The sequence below is a fragment of the Hyla sarda genome, chromosome 6 (genome assembly GCF_029499605.1).
Source record: "Hyla sarda isolate aHylSar1 chromosome 6, aHylSar1.hap1, whole genome shotgun sequence".
Classification (NCBI taxonomy): Eukaryota; Metazoa; Chordata; class Amphibia; order Anura; family Hylidae; genus Hyla; species Hyla sarda.
Genome location: NC_079194.1, coordinates 301,499,953 through 301,521,354, shown reverse-complemented (window position 1 = coordinate 301,521,354; position 21,402 = coordinate 301,499,953). Strand labels below are relative to the sequence as shown.

General features: G+C 42.3%; 1 protein-coding gene across 3 annotated transcripts in view; it reads right to left on the bottom strand.

The window, feature by feature from the left end:
* The window catches only part of NELL1 (neural EGFL like 1), a gene marked incomplete in the record, with an annotated part of 690,696 nt that overhangs the window by 555,429 nt on the left and 113,865 nt on the right, over positions 1-21,402 (bottom strand).

Genomic DNA, 21,402 nt, shown 5'->3' with positions numbered 1-21,402 from the left:
CAATTTATAACTTTGTAAACAGATCTCGAACTGGCATCGGCTCCGAGACCAAACAAAATAAAAAGAAGTAACAAAAACAAATCCCCAAATGCTGCGATATTTTAAATAGCCCAAAACAAATAAATCTCCTTGTGTTTACGGTCTTTCTGTGTGGAGGAGTCCAATGCCAGGAATGGCCGCCGATCTGGCAGTATTCGGGAAGCACCATGTCTGCGGTGGGCACGGGAGCTTAATAGGATTTAGGGGATGTTAAATTGCGCAATAAATCGTGCCAGCGCATACGGATTTGGTCACGGAAACAGCTGATCGCGTTGAACGCCGGCCACGGTCATCTGTTGCTTCTCCAAAAACCATGCCCGAAAAAGCGGCCAAAAAATCCTTCGCCTGCGAGAGAAGATAGGACTGCTCACTGCAGGCCGGGGCTGTGCCGGTATAACCATGAAGCAGACTCATCCCTGTACGCCGTCACAGTGCCACAGAAGACCAGGCTCCATCGTTTTAGAATATTGCGCAACTAGTTTTGTCGCATTTTATATACATAATACATAATGGCCGCCCTGTCCTCGGGAACCAACTCCAGATTTCGGCATTGTTCCTCCCGTCTGGTCCCTTGCAGCCGCTTTGATCTACCGGGCACCAATAATCATGGATGACCCGTCACTATTTGCATTATCACTGCATTATTCCCGCAGGCGACATCACTGTGTGCGTTTTCCCTGCATACGACATCAGAATAGGTTATTTTTCCCATACGCAGTCAGGTCATATGTACAAGGCGATTGTGTGTGTGTCTGCTATTATGTAATTATACAATAGAGTGCATTATCCCTGTACTGTGACATCACTGTGTGCATTATCCCTGTACTGTGACATCACTGTGCATTATTCTTTTACTGTGACATCACTGTGTGTATTATCCCTGTACTGTGACATCACTGTGTATTATCCCTGTACTGTGACATCACTGTGTGTATTATCCCTGTACTGTGACATCACTGTGTGTATTATCCCTGTACTGTGACATCACTGTGCATTATCCCTGTACTGTGACATCACTGTGCATTATCCCTGTACTGTGACATCACTGTGCATTATCCCTGTACTGTGACATCACTGTGCATTATCCCTGTACTGTGACATCACTGTGCATTATCCCTGTACTGTGACATCACTGTGCATTATCCCTGTACTGTGACATCACTGTGTATTATTCCTGTATTGTGACATGACTGTGTATTATCCCTGTACTGTGACATGACTGTGTATTATCCCTGTACTGTGACATCACTGTATATCTTATCCCTGTACTGTGACATCACTGTGTATTATCCCTGTACTGTGACATCACTGTGTGTATTATACCTGTACTGTGACATCACTGTGTATTATCCCTGTACTGTGACATCACTGTGTATTATCCCTGTACTGTGACATCACTGTATATCCTATCCCTGTACTGTGACGTCACTGTGTATTATCCAAGTACTGTGACGTCACTCTGTGTATTATCCCTGTACTGTGACATCACTGTGATTTATTCCTGTACTGTGACATCACTGTGTATTATCCCTGTACTGTGACATCACTGTATATCCTATCCCTGTACTGTGACGTCACTGTGTATTATCCATGTACTGTGACGTCACTCTGTGTATTATCCCTGTACTGTGACATCACTGTGTGTATTATCCCTGTACTGTGACATCACTGTGTGTATTATCCCTGTACTGTGTATTATCCCTGTACTGTGACATCACTGTGTGTATTATCCCTGTACTGTGACATCACTGTGTGTATTATCCCTGTACTGTGACATCACTGTGTGTATTATCCCTGTACTGTGTATTATCCCTGTACTGTGACATCACTGTGTATTATCCCTGTACTGTGACATCACTGTGTATTATCCCTGTACTGTGACATCACTGTGTGTATTATCCCTGTACTGTGACATCACTGTGTATTATCCCTGTACTGTGACATCACTGTGTGTATTATCCCTGTACTGTGACATCACTGTGCATTATCCCTGTACTGTGTATTATCCCTGTACTGTGACATCACTGTGTATTATCCCTGTACTGTGACATCACTGTGTATTATCCCTGTACTGTGACATCACTGTGTGTATTATCCCTGTACTGTGACATCACTGTGTGTATTATCCCTGTACTGTGACATCACTGTGCATTATCCCTGTACTGTGACATCACTGTGCATTATCCCTGTACTGTGACATCACTGTGCATTATCCCTGTACTGTGACATCACTGTGCATTATCCCTGTACTGTGACATCACTGTGCATTATCCCTGTACTGTGACATCACTGTGCATTATCCCTGTACTGTGACATCACTGTGCATTATGCCTGTACTGTGACATCACTGTGTATTATTCCTGTATTGTGACATGACTGTGTATTATCCCTGTACTGTGACATCACTGTGTATTATCCCTGTAATGTGACATCACTGTATATCTTATCCCTGTACTGTGACATCACTGTGTATTATGCCTGTACTGTGACATCACTGTGTATTATTCCTGTATTGTGACATCACTGTGATTTATTCCTGTACTGTGACATCACTGTGTATTATCCCTGTACTGTGACATCACTGTGTGTATTATCCCTGTACTGTGACATCACTGTGTGTATTATCCCTGTACTGTGACATCACTGTGTGTATTATCCCTGTACTGTGACATCACTGTGCATTATCCCTGTACTGTGTATTATCCCTGTACTGTGACATCACTGTGTATTATCCCTGTACTGTGACATCACTGTGTGTATTATCCCTGTACTGTGACATCACTGTGTGTATTATCCCTGTACTGTGACGTCACTGTGTATTATCCCTGTACAGGTATTGCTATGGGGCCTTACACTTGTGACGTAACAAGAGCGCAAATGTGATGAGTTGTTTGATACACGTGAGTGCTATGTAAGAATAAATTATTACGGTGTTAGACATTTCCCAGCTTCATCCTCGATCTCAGCCCCTGGTCACCTCTGAGCACGATATTAGGGCTAACAGCAAGCGCGCCCATCTGCAAGCACGCCGCCTTTGGGCACTGAAGTAACTGTCCATTTAATTAAGAAATAGTAATTACGATAAACGCGTCCAACAATTATCCCATATCCGGAAGGAATCTAACACCAAGAATCTCCCAGCATTCCCTGCCGCTCCCCTCCCCCCTCCGATACTGTAAAGTGCCGCAATTAGGAGACACCAGATTCTTTGGATAAAAAACACAAATCCTTTTAACTCTTTCCTAATCAGATTACCCCTCCGCCTCCCCACCGGCACGCTCCATCTGCTCCCCGAAGCCTTATAAAAGGGAATTACAGGAAGGGACAAAGTCACCGAGGAGGATCAGTCCTAAGTAGTGGGAGGATGAAGAAATTCACACACCACCCCGGGGCGACCGGCTTTTCATTTACGCAGCTCCACACCGCAGTCATGTCTAGGAAAAATAAATGCTAAAAAAAAAAACAGAAATATAAAAAAATATATATAAAAAAAAAAGTCACTGTTTTGCTCAACAAGAAGGAACGTTGTGTTAGAGAAAAAGCTCGGGGGCGAATTCCCACATCCAGAATGAGTAACCGGAGTAATTACTGTTTGTCACAGTATATCGATCATCGCAGAAGAAAAAAACAACGAAAAAAACAACATGCTATATACCTATAGTATACGGTGTGCTACATCCCTCACCGGACAACATGGTACAACCCGCTCTCCAGGAAGATCAATAACACTACAAGGGCAACTCCATCCAGGCAGGAGATTTCTTCACTAAAATCTCATTTATTAGTACAGAAAAAATAGCGCCACCAAAAGGTGACATCAGGAATTACACTTCACTTGTATTGGACTGAGATTCAGGAGTGTAGCGGCCCAGTACACAGCAGTGTTTCCCATGCAGGGTGCCTACAGCTGTTGCATGCTGGGAGTTGTAGTTTTTAAACAGCTGGAGGCACCTTTCATGGGAAATACTGCACTAGAGAGTAAAAGGTTTGCTTAGTACATAGGTATCCGGCAGCATTGGGCCTCCAGACCCTGTCCCCTTAGGCATGTGGAAAGATAGTGCACAACTGGACATGCAGTCCCCGAGCGCCCCGCTGGACAAGCAGTCCCCGAGCGCCCCGCTGGACAAGCAGTCCCCGAGCGCCCCGCTGGGCAAGCAGTCCCCGAGCGCCCCGCTGGGCAAGCAGTCCCCGAGCGCCCCGCTGGGCAAGCAGTCCCCGAGCGCCCCGCTGGGCAAGCAGTCCCAGAGCGCCCCGCTGGACAAGCAGTCCCAGAGCGCCCCGCTGGACAAGCAGTCCCAGAGCGCCCCGCTGGACAAGCAGTCCCAGAGCGCCCCGCTGGACAAGCAGTCCCAGAGCGCCCCGCTGGACAAGCTGTCCCCGAACACCCGCTGGACAAGCTGTCCCCGAACACCCGCTGGACAAGCTGTCCCCGAACACCCGCTGGACAAGCTGTCCCCGAACACCCGCTGGACAAGCTGTCCCCGAACACCCGCTGGACAAGCTGTCCCCGAACACCCGCTGGACAAGCTGTCCCCGAACACCCGCTGGACAAGCTGTCCCCGAACACCCGCTGGACAAGCTGTCCCCGAACACCCGCTGGACAAGCTGTCCCCGAACACCCGCTGGACAAGCTGTCCCCGAACACCCGCTGGACAAGCTGTCCCCGAACACCCGCTGGACAAGCTGTCCCCGTACACCCGCTGGACAAGCTGTCCCCGTACACCCGCTGGACAAGCTGTCCCCGTACACCCGCTGGACAAGCTGTCCCCGTACACCCGCTGGACAAGCTGTCCCCGTACACCCGCTGGACAAGCTATCCCCGAACACCCGCTGGACAAGCTGTCCCCGAACACCCGCTGGACAAGCTGTCCCCGAACACCCGCTGGACAAGCTGTCCCAGAACACCCGCTGGACAAGCTGTTCCCGAACACCCGCTGGACAAGCTGTCCCCGAACACCCGCTGGACAAGCTGTCCCAGAACACCCGCTGGACAAGCTGTCCCCGAACACCCGCTGGACAAGCTGTCCCAGAACACCCGCTGGACAAGCTGTTCCCGAACACCCGCTGGACAAGCTGTCCCTGTGCTCTCATCCACCCTACTTTACAGACCCCTGTATAGCTTGAGCCACAGTGAGCCCCCGCTCTGTAATCCTTCTCTACACCCCTGTACTTAGGAGCCATGGCCATTTTTAAAGATCCATCAATGCAATACCGTAAAACAGAACAAAGTTTAATAAAAATCAAACATTGTCATGACATTTATCAGTCGGAGCGTCCTGGTCCCACTCCTGCATTTCCACAGTTTTGTGGGTCCTCATGGGTGGGAATGTTGGATATCACCATGCCCGATCCTACTAGTGATGAGGAGTCCAAAGGATTCCTTCCCCTTACAGTAGTGTTTCACAACCAGGGTTCCTCCAGCTGTTGCAAAACTACAACTCCCAGCGTCCCCAGACAGCCGAAGGCTGTCCGGGCATGCTAGGAGTTGTAGTTTTGCAACAGCTGGAGGCACCCTGGTTGGAAAACACTGCCTTTAAAGATGAACCATATGTCCATCTATAGACAACAAATCCCTGTCACTATGGAAACCGGTAAAAGAGTCACTGATGACCAGACGTGCCGGCCGGGGATTGTCATTGATGAATTGCGCTCTAATAAATTCCAACATATTACAACAAAGTGACCACGCAGCGCCCCTATACATGCGTTACTATGGGAACTGGGATCTCTCATTACATATAACGTAGTAATTACAGAGGAAGAATCCATAATAGATAAAGACAGCAAGAAAAACAGAAGGTATTCCTATTAACTATACATTTATACAGCGGAAAAATATCTGAAGGGGACAGTATTATAGTAGTTATATTCTTGTATATAGGAGCAGTATTATAGTAGTTATATTCTTGTATATAGGAGCAGTATTATAGTAGTTATATTCCTGTATATAGGAGCAGTATCATAGTAGTTATATTCTTGTATATAGGAGGCAGTATTATAGTAGTTATATTCTTGTATATAGGGAGCAGTATTATAGTAGTTATATTCTTGTATATAGGAGGCAGTATTATAGTAGTTATATTCTTGTATATAGGAGGCAGTATTATAGTAGTTATATTCTTGTATATAGGAGGCAGTATTATAGTAGTTATATTCTTGTATATAGGAGGCAGTATTATAGTAGTTATATTCTTGTATATAGGAGCAGTATTATAGTAGTTATATTCTTGTATATAGGAGGCAGTATTATAGTAGTTATATTCTTGTATATAAGAGGCAGTATTATAATAGTTATATTCTTGTATATAGGAGCAATATTATAGTAGTTATATTCTTGTATATAGGAGCAGTATTATAGTAGTTATATTCTTGTATATAGGAGGCAGTATTATAGTAGTTATATTCTTGTATATAAGAGGCAGTATTATAGTAGTTCTATTCTTGTATATAGGAGGCAGTATTATAGTAGTTCTATTCTTGTATATATAGGAGGCAGTATTATAGTAGTTCTATTCTTGTATATAGGAGCAGTATTATAGTAGTTATATTCTTGTATATAGGAGCAGTATTATAGTAGTTATATTCTTGTATATAGGAGCAGTATTATAGTAGTTATATTCCTGTATATAGGAGCAGTATTATAGTAGTTATATTCTTGTATATAGGAGCAGTATTATAGTAGTTATATTCTTGTATATAGGAGCAGTATTATAGTAGTTATATTCCTGTATATAGGAGCAGTATTATAGTAGTTATATTCTTTTATATAGAAGTATTATAGTAGTTATATTCTTGTATATAGGAGCAGTATTATAGTAGTTATATTCCTGTATATAGGAGCAGTATTATAGTAGTTATATTCTTGTATATAGGGGCAGTATTATAGTAGTTATATTCTTGTATATAGGAGCAGTATTATAGTAGTTATATTCCTGTATATAGGAGCAGTATTATAGTAGTTATATTCTTGTATATAGGGGGCAGTATTATAGTAGTTATATTCCTGTATATAGGAGCAGTATTATAGTAGTTATATTCTTGTATATAGGGAGCAGTATTATAGTAGTTATATTCTTGTATATAGGAGCAGTATTATAGTAGTAATATTCTTGTATACAGGAGGCAGTATTATAGTAGTTATATTCTTGTATATAGGAGGCAGTATTATAGCAGTTATATTCTTGTATATAGGAGCAGTATTATAGCAGTTATATTCTTGTATATAGGAGCAGTATTATAGCAGTTATATTCTTGTATATAGGAGCAGTATTATAGTAGTTATATTCTTGTATATAGGAGCAGTATTATAGTAGTTATATTCTTGTATATAGGAAGCAGTATTATAGTAGTTATATTCTTGTATATAGGAAGCAGTATTATAGTAGTTATATTCTTGTATATAGGAGGCAGTATTATAGTAGTTATATTCTTGTATATAGGAGCAGTATTATAGTAGTTATATTCTTGTATATAGGAGCAGTTTTATAGTAGTTATATTCTTGTATATAGGAGCAATATTATAGTAGTTGTATTCTTGTATATAGGAGCAGTATTATAGTAGTTATATTCTTGTATATAGGAGCAGTATTATAGTAGTTATATTCTTGTATATAGGAGCAGTATTATAGTAGTTATATTCTTGTATATAGGAGCAGTATTATAGTAGTTATATTCTTGTATATAGGAGCAGTATTATAGTAGTTATATTCTTGTATATAGGAGCAGTATTATAGTAGTTATATTCTTGTATATAGGAGCAGTATTATAGTAGTTATATTCTTGTATATAGGAACAGTATTATAGTAGTTATATTCCTGTATATAGGAGCAGTATTATAGTAGTTATATTCTTGTATATAGGAGCAGTATTATAGTAGTTATATTCTTGTATATAGGAGGCAGTATTATAGTAGTTATATTCTTGTATATAGGAGGCAGTATTATAGTAGTTATATTCTTGTATAAAGGAGCAGTATTATAGTAGTTATATTCTTGTACATAGGGGGCAGTATTATAGTAGTTATATTCTTGTACATAGGGGGCAGTATTATAGTAGTTATATTCTTGTACATAGGGGGCAGTATTATAGTAGGCATTACTCAGCCTTCTGAACAGAATTTCCAACAACTTCCCAGAAGAGGACGATTCAAGGACATATTTTTTCGGGGGTTTATTGATTTCCAGGGTGAACTCTCTACAATAATGACTCATCTCTTCCTTTAATACCTTTTCTTCTCCTCGGTGGGATAAGAATTTCCCTTCAAAGGCTTAAAAGACCTCTACAAACACAAATTAAACTCCAGTCAGTCTTACCCCCTAGGACAGATAAAGCCGTACATTGGTAGCATTCGGAGTCGCAGCGTGTTCATTAAGTCATGGCTGCGAGGGGCCCGACAAACAATTACGGCAGCCATCGAGAGCCCGCCATCGACATGCGGATGGCAGGACCATTACGCGTTGAGCGGCTGAGACTTGCATCTGCCGGCCGGGAAGTCTTGTGCAAAAGATGCCTAAGGGAACGGGCTGAGAATTACTCTCGTGACCCTGTAATTATCTAGGTGGTACAAGGGACTATGCAAACAAACTGGAGATGAAGCCGACTAACACATCCGACTGGAGGGTCACCACCGAGCCCGGCGTCAGGTGCAATATTTACAACTAGAAATCAATTTGCAGAAGTCAAAACCTCTTAATAGTGTGATCTCAACATTGTATTACAGCTAAAATTAAATTATCATCCTGAATCCTGCTTCTATAGGAGCTACAGTTAATCCCCATGGACTAGGTTAAAAATGGCTGATTTCTTCAAGAAACAGCGCCCCCACCTGTCCATGGTTGTGCCTGGTATTGCACCTTACGGCAATATCTCCAGGTGTTGCAAAACTACAACTCCCAGCATGCCCGACAGCCAACAGCACCCCGCTTGGGAAACACTGCACTAGGGAGTTGCTATTCCTCAACCCTCCATCAAAGCCTTCCCACAGCACTCCTGACAGTTTCCCACCCAGAACTGTTGCAGAACATCTCATTTCACAGCAGACTATCGCACAGTAAGGTTGCAGCACCTGCTGTATTCATTTCCTGCCTGTTCCTCTGCCTGTGATATTTCTCAGCACAAGGCAGCATGCAGTAACCACACCCCATTCTTCCCTAAATGTCTCAATAATATTTTGTGAAATTTGCACCTGTATGTCAACCCGCTGAAAATAAAGAAGCCTTGCTTTAATTTGGTGAGCTGCCGCTGCTTTCATTCTACGTTGTGTGTGTGATATATATATATCATCGTGTGTGTGTATATGTGTATATATATATATATATATATATATATATATATATATATATATAATAGGGAGATGGTGATGTAGGCTGGAGGTGATAATCAGGGGTGATGACATCACTCAGGGGGCAGGGCTAAAGCTCACAGATGGAATGAGATAACGCCTATTGAGCCAGCAGAGGATGAGGCGTTGTCTCTGGAGAGAGGAAGAAGCTGGGGAGCTACTATGACAACACCACGCTGAGAATGAGATGACTACTCAACTTCCTGTCACGAGAGAGGGAGGAGCTGGGAGCTGCTGAGACAACACCATACAGAGGATTACACAACTTCCTGCCAGTAGAGAGTGAGAGGCCAGGGAGCTGCTGAGACCCCAATATACTGACAATGAAAGGACTTAACTTCCTGTCAGAAGAGAGGGAAAAGCCAGGGAGCTGATCAGACAACACCACACTGACAATAAGAAGACTACACAACTTCCCATCAGCAGAGAGGGGGGGGGGAGCTGCTAAGACACCACTATGCTGACAATGTGAGGACTACACAGCTTACTTTGAGGAGAGAGGGAGGAGCCAGGGAGCTGCTGAGACAACACCACACTGACAATGAGAGGACTACACAACTTCCTGTCAGGAGTGAATCACACAAAAACATGCTGAAGCAAGTAAAAATTTGGAAAACACTATATTAGGAAGATACATATCTTGGGGCAATAGTCTTATTAAAAATAAAATTTTCTGATATCAGAGTATACATTTAAAGGGGTACTCCGGTGGAAAACTATTTTTTAAATCAACTGGTAACACAAAGTTTTGTAAATACTTCTATTTTAAAATCTTAATTCTTCCAGTACTTATCAGCTGCTGTATACTTCAGAGGAAGTTGTGTAGTCCTTTCCAGTCTGACCACAGTGCTCTCTGTTGACACCTCTGTCCTTGTCAGGAACTGTCCAGAGTAGGAGCAAATCCCCATAGCAAACCTGGACAGATCCTGACACGGACAGAGGTGTCAGCAGAGAGCACTGTGGTCAGACTGGAAAGAAATTTAAAAAGAAAAGTACTTTCTGTGCAGCATACAGCAGCTGATAAGCACTGGAAGGATTAAGATTTTTAAATAGAAGTAATTTACAAATTTGTATAACTTTCTGGCACCAGTTGATTAGGGGTCTATTCACACGTACAGTATTCTGCGCAGATTTGATGCGCAGGATTTTCTGCTGCAGATTTCAATGTAGACTCAATGGGGGAGATTTATCAAAACCTGTGCAGAGGAGAAATTGCCCATAGCAACCAATCAGATTACTACTTTCATTTTGCAGAGGCCTTGCTAAAAAATGAAAGAAGTGATCTGATTGGTTACTATGGGCAACTGGGCAACTTTTCCTCTGGACAGGTTTTGATACATCTCCCCCAATGACTGAACACCGCATCAAATCTGCGCAGAATACTGTATGTGTGAATAGACCCTTAAAAGAAGTTTTCCACCGGAGTACCCCTTTAAGCCATCATTTCAGGACAGTTTTCGAAAAATAAGATAAATCTTCTGCTTAAACGAATATATTCAATTGTTAACCTTTAGGAAGAAGAGAGGGATTCCGATTTTCTCTATTTAAGCCACAAATATGCAACAAATCCTCCTGATATAATGGATAATTACCCCGTAATGAGCGTTAAAGTGCGCCCAGCAGCCACCTGTCAGGACGCCGCGCCGCCCGCCTCCCGATAATGAGCTTCCAGGAATCTCTTACACTTCACTGAAGATTCCATTAATAAGAAGCCACGTTCCGCAGCAGCTCAGCCATTCATGCATTGTGACAATAAGTCATCGGGCCTGAGCACGTCGTGACATCTGATCACATGGGAATATTTCACACCAGAATTATATAGATTCTTCTCCTGAAATACTCTGCGCCGCTGGGGCCTTGCTCCTCCCACTAGGTCTCAGTCCGTCACCTCCCATTTGCCGCCACACTCCCTCCGTGATCACATGCAAATCCCTACATGATCAATGTAACCTCTCCTTAAAAGGGGTACTCCGGTGGAAAACATTTTTTATTAAATCAACTGGTGCCAGAAAGTTAAACAGATTTGTAAATTACTTCTATAAAAAAATCTTAATCCTTCCAGTAATTATTAGCTGCTGAATACTACAGAGGAAATTATTTTCTTTTTGGAACACAGAGCTCTCTGCTGACATCATGACCACACTGCTCTCTGCTGACATCTCTGTCCCTTTTAGGAACTGTCCAGAGCAACATATGTTTGCTATGGGGATTTTCTCCTACACTGGACAGAGATGTCAGCAGAGAGCACTGTGCTCGTGATGTCAGCAGAGAGCACTGTGTTCCAAAAAGAAAAGAATTTCCTCTGTAGTATTCAGCAGCTAATAAGTACTGGAAGGATTAAGATTTTTTTAATAGAAGTTATTTACAAATCTGTTTTAACTTTCTGGCACCAGTTGATTTAAAAAACAAAAATAAATAAACATTTTCCAGCGGAGTACCCCTTTAAAGGGGTAGTCTACTGGTAAACATTTTTATATTAAATCCACTGGTGCCAGAAAGTAAAACAGATTTGTAAATTACTTCTATTTAAAAATCTTAATCCTTCCAGTACTTATCAAGAGCTGTATGCTCCACAGGAAATTGTGTAGTTCTTTCCAGTTTGACCACAGTGCTCTCTGCTGACACCTGTCTAAGGAACTGTCCAAAGCAGGAGCAAATCCCCATAGCAAACCTATCCCGCCCTAGACAGTTCCTGACATGGACAGAGGTGTCAGCAGAGAGCCCTGTGGTCCGACTGGAAACAAATTCAAAGAGAAAAGAACTTCCTGTGGCACATACAGCAACTGGAAGGATTAAGATTTTTTAATAGAAGTAATTTACAAATCTGTTTAATTTTCTGGCCCCAGTTGATTTAAGAAAAAAATGTTTTCCATCGGAGAACCCCTTTAAATTCTTTGTGCTGCTGTGCATACTCCTCCCACTATATTACTAACACTTGCTTCCATTCTCTGCCTCGGATGATGGCATTACTATACAACAGTGTTTCCCAAACAGTGTGCCTCCAGCTGCAACAAAACTACAACTCCCAGCATGCCCGGACAGCCAAAGGCTTTGTACAGGAGCCCCATAGCTTCACCCTAGGACCTTATTGGGCTTCCGGCCAGGTCTAGGACAAAGTCAAATTGCAGAATCTAAAGCAGAGTTTCCCAACCAGTGTGCCTCCAGCTGTTGCAAAACTACAACTCACAGCATGCCCGGACAGCCGTTGGCTGTCCGGGCATGCTGGGAGTTGTAGTTTTGCAACAGCTGGAGGCACACTGGTTGGGAAACACGGTCTTCAATAAACAACGCCATAGATTACTATCAAAACCAGAGAAGAAAGTAAAAAGGCGCATCTACTAATAGGAAGAAGCGCTCAACCAGTGAGCTTCCAGCATTTGCAAAACTACAACTCCCAGCATGCCCGGGCAACCAAAGTCTGTCCAGGAATGCTGGGAGTTGTAGTATTTCAACAGCTGGAGGCACACAGGTGTCCTCATTCCCCCCTCCTCACAACATAACACTGTCCCTACCATACATGACCCCTTTCCTCATTACGACCTGCCCCTATAGGACCAGCATACTCCTCTCCTGAAATACGCTGTGCTGCAGCTTCTACTATGCAACTAACTAGCTCCATAGGAAAGGACTATAATATATATATATATATATATATATATATATATATATATATATATATATTTGGAGTATATAAAGTATAAGTTTCTTGCACAATAGTTTTAGCACACGCTATTTGTCTTTATCAAAAGAGGGCGCTGTGTCTCCCTTACAAACCCCTCAGGGGTGTTCTCCACATTTAGGGCCAGGCCCTTTAGTAAGCGACCAACTACAGTGCAGATCAGCTCTCCAGATCAGTCCAACTACAGTCCAGATCAGCTCTCAGTTGATCGTTAACATCACACATACATTAGATAGAAGCTATCATTCCCAATCCCACCACACACATGCACGCTTGGCTCGGTCGATTTGTTTTAAATGGGTAAAGGGAGGGGTAAGCCTACTCCAGACTTCTCTGGCAGCTGTTTATCTCTCAGATTGGACAGTTAAAATCCAATATGTCTGATCCTTCTCTCCCCCGACATCTGAAGAGAATTGGGGGTCCACCATATACATTAGACGGCACTACGGTCCCACCAATATCTGTGGGTTCAGCTGCCAACACATACAGTCATGGCCGTAAATGTTGGCACCCCTGAAATATTCCTCACAGGAAAGGATTGCAGTAACACATGTTTTCCTATACACATGTTTATTCCCTTTGTGTGTATTGGAACTAAACCAAAAAAGGAGGAAAAAAAGCAAATTGGACATAATGTCACCAAACTCCAAAGATGGTCTGGACAAAATTATTGGTACCCTTAACTTAATATTTGGTTGCACACGCTTTGGAAAAAATAACTGAAATCAGTATCTTCCTATAAGCATCAATAAGCTTCTTACACCTCTCAGCCGGAATGTTGGACCACTCTTTCTATAACCATCAATAAGCTTCTTACACCTCTCAGCCGGAATGTTGGACCACTCTTCCTATAACCATCAATAAGCTTCTTACACCTCTCAGCCGGAATGTTGGACCACTCTTCCTATAACATCAATAAGCTTCTCACACCTCTCAGCCGGAATGTTGGACCACTCTTCCTATAACCATCAATAAGCTTCTTACACCTCTCAGCCGGAATGTTGGACCACTCTTCCTATAACCATCAATAAGCTTCTTACACCTCTCAGCCGGAATGTTGGACCACTCTTCCCTTACAAACTGCTCCCGGTCTCTTATTGGAAGACGCCTTTTCCCAACAGTAATTATAAGATCTCTCCACAGGTGATCAATGGGATTTAGATCTGGACTCATTGCTGACACTTCAGGACTCTCCAGCGCTTTGTTGTCTCCATTTCTGGGGCTTTTTGACGTATGTTTGGGGTCATTGTCCTGCTGGAAGACCCAAGATCTCGGACACAAACCCAGCTTTCTGGCACTGGTCTGTACAGTGTGACCCAAAATCCATTGGTAATCCTCAGATTTCATGATGTCTTGTACACATTCATGGCCCCCAGTGCCAGAGGCGGCAAATCAACCCAAAACACCACTGACCTCCACCATATGTCACTGTAGGTACTGTGCTCTTTTCTTTGTAGGCCTCATTCCGTTTTCGGTAAACAGTAGAATGATTTGCTTTACCAAAAAGATCTATCTTGTCTCATCTGTCCACAAAACGTTTTCCTAGAAGGATTTTGGTTACTTAAGTTCATTTTGGTAAAATGTAGTCTTGCTTTTTTTTATATCTCTGTCAGCAGTGGGGTCCTCCTGGGTCTCCTCCATAGGGGGGGGTCCTCCTGGGTCTCCTCCATAGGGGGGGTCCTCCTGGGTCTCCTCCATAGGGGGGGGTCCTCCTGGGTCTCCTCCATAGGGGGGGTCCTCCTGGGTCTCCTCCATAGGGGGGGGTCCTCCTGGGTCTCCTCCATAGGGGGGGTCCTCCTGGGTCTCCTCCATAGGGGGGGGTCCTCCTGGGTCTCCTCCATAGGGGGGGGTCCTCCTGGGTCTCCTCCATAGGGGGGGGTCCTCCTGGGTCTCCTCCATAGGGGGGGGGTCCTCCTGGGTCTCCTCCATAGGGGGGGGGTCCTCCTGGGTCTCCTCCATAGGGGGGGGGTCCTCCTGGGTCTCCTCCATAGGGGGGGGGGTCCTCCTGGGTCTCCTCCATAGGGGGGGGTCCTCCTGGGTCTCCTCCATAGGGGGGGTCCTCCTGGGTCTCCTCCATAGGGGGGGTCCTCCTGGGTCTCCTCCATAGGGGGGGTCCTCCTGGGTCTCCCCCATAGGGGGGGTCCTCCTGGGTCTCCCCCATAGGGGGGGTCCTCCTGGGTCTCCCCCATAGGGGGGGTCCTCCTGGGTCTCCTCCATAGGGGGGTCCTCCTGGGTCTCCTCCATAGGGGGGTCCTCCTGGGTCTCCTCCATAGTGGGGTCCTCCTGGGTCTCCTCCACAGTGGGGTCCTCCTGGGTCTCCTCCATAGTGGGGTCCTCCTGGGTCTCCTCCATAGTGAGGTCCTCCTGGGTCCCCTCCATAGTGGGGTCCTCCTGGGTCTCCTCCATAGTGCTCAGACAGTTCTCTTCTCCTCTTTCTGTTGTCCATGCTTCGTGCGGCACACACAGACACACAATGCAAAGACTAAGTGAACTTCTCTCCTTGTATTGCCAATAATTTTGTCCAGCTCATTTTTGGAGATTAGTGACATTATGTCCAATTTGCTTTTTTCCTCCTTTTTTGGTTTAGTTCCAATACACACAAAGGGAATAAACATGTGTATAGCAAAACCTGTGTTACTGCAATCCTTTCCTGTGAGAAATACTTCATTTTCTTGAAAAATTTCAGGGGGGGCAACATTTACGGCCATGACTGTATATATGTGTGTGTTGTGTACGTACATAAATATACATAAAATCAGATTTCTTTTCTCTTTCGACTCTATTCATTGACTTTTCTACCGACAAGAATTAATCGCAATCCACCCAGAGGCTCAGCTGGAGAAAGTCGGAAATTTGTCCTAAACCGTCTCCTGTACATTTGGCGGCACAGCAGCGTCTCGCACTTGCACGGATCTCAGGAGTTATTTGCCTGTTTTTTTTCCTGTCAACAGAAGGGAAGTCAAGATTGTCGCACGGCGGGTCACCTCTTACACAGTCGCAGAGTGAAATAATAACATCTGGGATTTTATAACTGCGAAAAACTCAAGAACTTTTCAGCCGGCACCGAAACCTTTTGAGTCAATTTCCATTTAGGAAATTTTTTTTTTTAACTTAAAAAAAAAAAAAAAGGACTAAGAACCTCGCGGGCTGACAATTACCACCTGTGCAGCAGAAAATTACGCACCAAGAAGGAGCGATGCCTAAAATACTTGAGTGGATTAATCTTAAAAAAATACACAACTCTGTATAACTTAAATTTTACTGATTTTCACCTGCGCCCTTCTCTGTAATCCATTTATATCCAGAGCTAAAGTAACAATCCTGCTGGTTTTGTGGTAACTAGCCCCATAGCTTAACCCTAGCACCTTATTGGGCTTCCTGCTAGGCCTAGGACAAAGGTTAATTCCCAACCATTGTGCCTCCAGCTGTTGCAAAACTACAACTCCCAGCATGTCCGGACAGCCAACGGCTGTCCGGGCATGCTGGGAGTTGTAGTTTTGCAACAGCTGGAGGCACACTGGTTGGGAAACACTGCTTTAGATTCCGCAGTTTGACTTTGTCCTAGGCCTGGCCGGAAGCCCAATAAGGTCCCAAAACTTATCCCCTATCCTTTGGGCTGTCAAAACATTTTTGATGTTTTTAAATCTGTACTATTTTGTATGTTTTTTTTCTTTGTATCCAATTTTTTGCAGAGATAGTTTAGATATATAGAGACCCTAATTCTGCCATAGTTTTTGAATTTTATTGTGTTTCTTTCTTATATTCCTGTACATAAGGGCAGTATTATAATAGTTATATTCTTGTATATAGGAACAGTATTATAGTAGTTCTATTCTTGTATATAGGAGCAGTATTATAGTAGTTATATTCTTGTATATAGGAGCAGTATTATAATAGTTATATTCTTGTATATAGGAGCAGTATTATAGTAGTTATATTCTTGTATATAGGAGCAGTATTATAATAGTTATATTCTTGTATATAGGAGGCAGTATTATAGTAGTTATATTCTTGTATATAGGAGCAGTATTATAGTAATTATATTCTTGTATATAGGAGACAGTATTATAGTAGTTATATTCTTGTATATAGGAGCAGTATTATAGTAGTTATATTCTTGTATATAGGAGCAGTATTATAGTAGTTATATTCTTGTATATAGGAGGCAGTATTATAGTAGTTATATTCTTGTATATAGGAGGCAGTATTATAGTAGTTATATTCTTGTATATAGGGGCAGTATTATAGTAGTTATATTCTTGTATATAGGAGCAGTATTATAGTAGTTATATTCTTGTATATAGGAGCAGTATTATAGTAGTTATATTCTTGTATATAGGAGGCAGTATTATAGTAGTTATATTCTTGTATATAGGAGGCAGTATTATAGTAGTTATATTCTTGTATATAGGGGCAGTATTATAGTAGTTATATTCTTGTATATAGGAGCAGTATTATAGAAGTTATATTCTTGTATATAGGAGCAGTATTATTTTAGTTATATTCATGTATATAGGAGCAGTATTATAGTAGTTATATTCTTGTATATAGAAGCAGTATTATAGTAGTTATATTCTTGTATATAGGAGCAGTATTATAGTAGTTATATTCTTGTATATAGGAGCAGTATTATAGTAGTTATATTCTTGTATATAGGAAGCAGTATTATAGTAGCAGGGATGTGGAAATCCTATAGCCCGACGCCCGGGACAAGTAGTTTTGGGCTCCGGGCAGGTGAATTGTTTATAGATTTAGCCCTGTATCGGGCGAGCAGGGACAGACAGACTTCCCCCTTATTTTTCTTTAATGTCGGTGTGAGGTGCAGGAGCCGATGAAAGTCTACACCTCACACCGGCGCTCAGAGTGTTTGGAGGGGGCGGCGGCCTCCAGCTGACTGCAGAGACCCCTTATCTCCCCTCCCGGGGGATGGACGGAGCTCAGAAGACACAGCAGGGAGAGAGAGGATGTAGACAGCTCCGTGCACAGCTCCATCCCCCACACTCAGCTCTATCCCTCCCCTCCCCCTGCTCTGTCTAGACAGGACCTAATCCACCACGGGGCGGTTGCTTGTTTGCACGGGGAAAACACAGAGCAGGGGAGGGGAGGGGGAGGACGGAAATCTCACCTCACACCGGCCGGGACTACAGCTCTGATGTCCACTCATGGCGGGATCAGGTGAGGAGACCAAGAATACAGGCGGCGGCAGGAAGGGTGGTTGTATATGTATGGTGTGAGTGTATGTGTGATGTGTGTATGTAATGTATGATGGGGGGGCAGCGGCAGGTGTATGTATGATGTGTGCATATGTATGGTGTATATCAGTGTTTCCCAACCAGGGTGCTTCCAGCTGTTGCAAAACTACAACTCCCAGCATGCCCTGGGCATGCTGGGAGTTGTAGTTTTGCAACAGCTGGAGGCACCCTGGTTGGGAAACACTGGTGGATATGTATGGTGTGAGTGTATGTGTGTATGATGTCTGTCTATGTGTGATGTGTATGTAATGTATAATGTGTGTATAATGTGTGTATAATGTCTAAGTGTGATGTGTATGTAATGTATGATGTGTGTATAATGTCTATGTGTGATGTGTATGTAATGTATGATGTGTGTATGATGTCTATGTGTGATGTGTATGTAATGTATAATGTGTGTATAATGTCTAAGTGTGATGTGTATGTAATGTATAATGTGTGTATAATGTGTGTATAATGTCTAAGTGTGATGTGTATGTAATGTATGATGTGTGTATGATGTCTATGTGTGATGTGTATGTAATGTATAATGTGTGTATAATGTCTAAGTGTGATGTGTATGTAATGTATGATGTGTGTATAATGTCTAAGTGTGATGTGTATGTGATGTATGATGTGTGTATGATGTCTATGTGTGATGTGTATGTGATGTATGATGTGGGGGGGGCAGCGGCAGGTGTATGTATGATGTGTGCATATGTATGGTGTATATGTATGGTGTGAGTGTATGTGTGTATGTAATGTATGATGTGGGGGGGCAGTGGCAGGGGTGTGTGTATGTATGATATGGGGGCAGTGGCTGGTGCATGTATGATGTGTGCATATGTATGGTGTATATGTATGGTGTGAGTATGTGTGTATGTAATGTATGATGTGGCGGGGGGGTGTGTATGTATGATATGGGGGCAGTGGCTGGTGCATGTATGATATGTGTATGTATAAATGTTTTGTATAGGAGCGGACTGTCACGTCGGGCATTAGGGCAGTTGTGCCATCTAATTTTATTTATTTTTAGTGGCCCCCGCACTAAATTGCACCCCCAGAATCCCCCCCTTCATACTCACCCGCCAACCAAGAGCCCCACGGATGCACACAAACACACCTGAACCAAAACTACAACTCCCAGCATGTTGGACCATAACCTAAACTGTAGAACTATAAAGTGCAACATGCTGGGAGTTGTAGTTTTGGTTCGGGTCAGCTGCAGAGCTATAGGCTGCATCAGGGCATGCTGGGTGTTGTAGTTACTAACTGTAATTCCCAGTATTCCTTGACACAGACTATGGCTCTGCAGCTGACACAAACCAAAACTACAACTCCCAGCATGTTACACAATAACCTTAACTGTCCTACTATACAGTGCAACATGCTGCAACACCCACACAACCATAGGCTGTATCAGGGCATGCTGGGTGTTGTAGTTATCTAGTAACTAAATGCAACTTCCAGCATTTTCTGACACAAAATGCACCACATAAACTGGAGAAGCAGAACCCCCCCCCCAGTAACACGTAAGTCCCTATTGAGACTGAAAAATAGTGATTAAAATATTTTAAAAGGTGCGTATACATGTGAATAAGCCCCTTTCCTAATAAAAGTTTCCAATTTTCTTTAAATAAAAATAATGTACAAAAATAAACATAAGTGGTATCGCTACATGTGGAAATGTCCAGACTATTAAAATATTATGTTAATTAAACCGTACAGTGAACGGTGTAAATGTAAATAATAGTCCAGAATTGTTCATTTTTGGTCACTTCATATGAGAAATTTTTTATAAGGTGATCAAAAAGTTACATCTAGACTTTTCTGGGCTTGTCTGGGGTGTAAGAGGAGCTACAGCTCTCCCCCCGCTAATATCCTGGCATACTGCGATCACCTATTAACCCATTAGATCACCGCTGTCAGCAGTGTCTAAAGGATCGTATATCCATCCCTGGTGGTCTAGTGGGGGGGGGGGGGGGGGGAAATCAGACTATTTTGGTTGAAATTATTTCATCAACCAGGACAAGTGGATTTTCTTGAGGGACAAGTAGATTGTGTTCCGCTTTAGTCCCTTGGACAAGTAGTTTTTTTTTTAAATTTCCACACCCCTGAGTAGTTATATTCTTGTATATAGGAAGCAGTATTATAGTAGTTATATTCTTGTATATAGGAGCAGTATTATAGTAGTTATATTCTTGTATATAGGAGCAGTATTATAGTAGTTATATTCTTGTATATAGGAGCAGTATTATAGTAGTTATATTCTTGTATATAGGAGCAGTATTATAGTAGTTATATTCTTGTATATAGGAGCAGTATTATAGTAGTAATATTCTTGTATATAGGAGCAGTATTATAGTAGTTATATTCTTGTATATAGGAGCAGTATTATAGTAGTTATATTCTTGTATATAGGAGCAGTATTATAGTAGATATATTCTTGTATATAGGAGCAGTATTATAGTAGTTATATTCTTGTATATAGGAGCAGTATTATAGTAGTTATATTCTTGTATATAGGAGCAGTATTATAGTAGTAATATTCTTGTATATAGGAGGCAGTATTATAGTAGTTATATTCTTGTATATAGGAGCAGTATTATAGTAGTTATATTCTTGTATATAGGAGCAGTATTATAGTAGTTATATTCTTGTATATAGGAGCAGTATTATAGTAGTAATATTCTTGTATATAGGAGCAGTATTATAGTAGTTATATTCTTGTATATAGGGGGCAGTATTATAGTAGTTATATTCTTGTATATAGGAAGCAGTATTATAGTAGTTATATTCTTGTATACAGGAGGCAGTATTATAGTAGTTATATTCTTGTATATAGGGAGCAGTATTATAATAGTTATATTCTTGTATATAGGGGCAGTATTATAGTAGTTATATTCTTGTATATAGGAGCAGTATTATAGTAGTTATATTCTTGTATATAGGAGCAGTATTATAGTAGTTATATTCTTGTATATAGGAGCAGTATTATAGTAGTTATATTCTTGTATATAGGAGCAGTATTATAGTAGTTATATTCTTGTATATAGGAGCAGTATTATAGTAGTTATATTCTTGTATATAGGAGCAGTATTATAGTAGTTATA